Raw genomic sequence first — 699 nt, 5'->3', positions numbered from 1 at the left:
AACCTACTAGTGTTACACAAAAACAATCTATTTTTATGGCATTGAATTTAAAACATTTTATAGAAGCCACCACAGTTTTTCTGCCTTTTTCTTCTCGCGATAAAGAGAAAGCCATACATAAGAGTTTTAATCTATTCGCGTGGAAAGCGCCATATCTCGCTCGACCAGCCGTTCGCAGATCCACGTTCTTAACACTTTTTGACGGAGTCAAGAAAAATGCTTTGACATACGACTGTTGAGTGAAGAATTTAGATAAAGTATTGTTCTTAAGGGTATTATTTCCTGTTATTGTTCTTAAGGGTATTATTTCCTGTTATTGTTTTTAAGGGTATTATTTCCTGTTATTGTTCTTAAGGGTATTATTTCCTGTTATTGTTCCTAAGGGTATTATTTCCTGTTATTGTTCTGAAGGGTATTATTTGTATTATTTCCTATTATTGTTCTTAAGGGTATTATTTCCTGTTATTGTTCTGAAGGGTATTATTTCCTGTTATTGTTCTTAAGGGTATTATTTCCTGTTATTGTTCTGAAGGGTATTATTTCCTGTTATTGTTCCTAAGGGTATTATTTCCTGTTATTGTTCTTAAGGGTATTATTTCCTGTTATTATTCTGAAAGGTATTATTTCCTGTTATTGTTTTGAAGGGTATTATTTCCTGTTCTGAAGATTCCTAAACCTATGCATTTGACAAGCTGTAGT

Source organism: Limulus polyphemus, unplaced genomic scaffold, assembly GCF_000517525.1.
Source record: "Limulus polyphemus unplaced genomic scaffold, Limulus_polyphemus-2.1.2 Scaffold8897, whole genome shotgun sequence".
In the NCBI taxonomy this organism is placed as follows: Eukaryota; Metazoa; Arthropoda; class Merostomata; order Xiphosura; family Limulidae; genus Limulus; species Limulus polyphemus.
Note: the sequence above shows the minus strand (reverse complement) of the source record.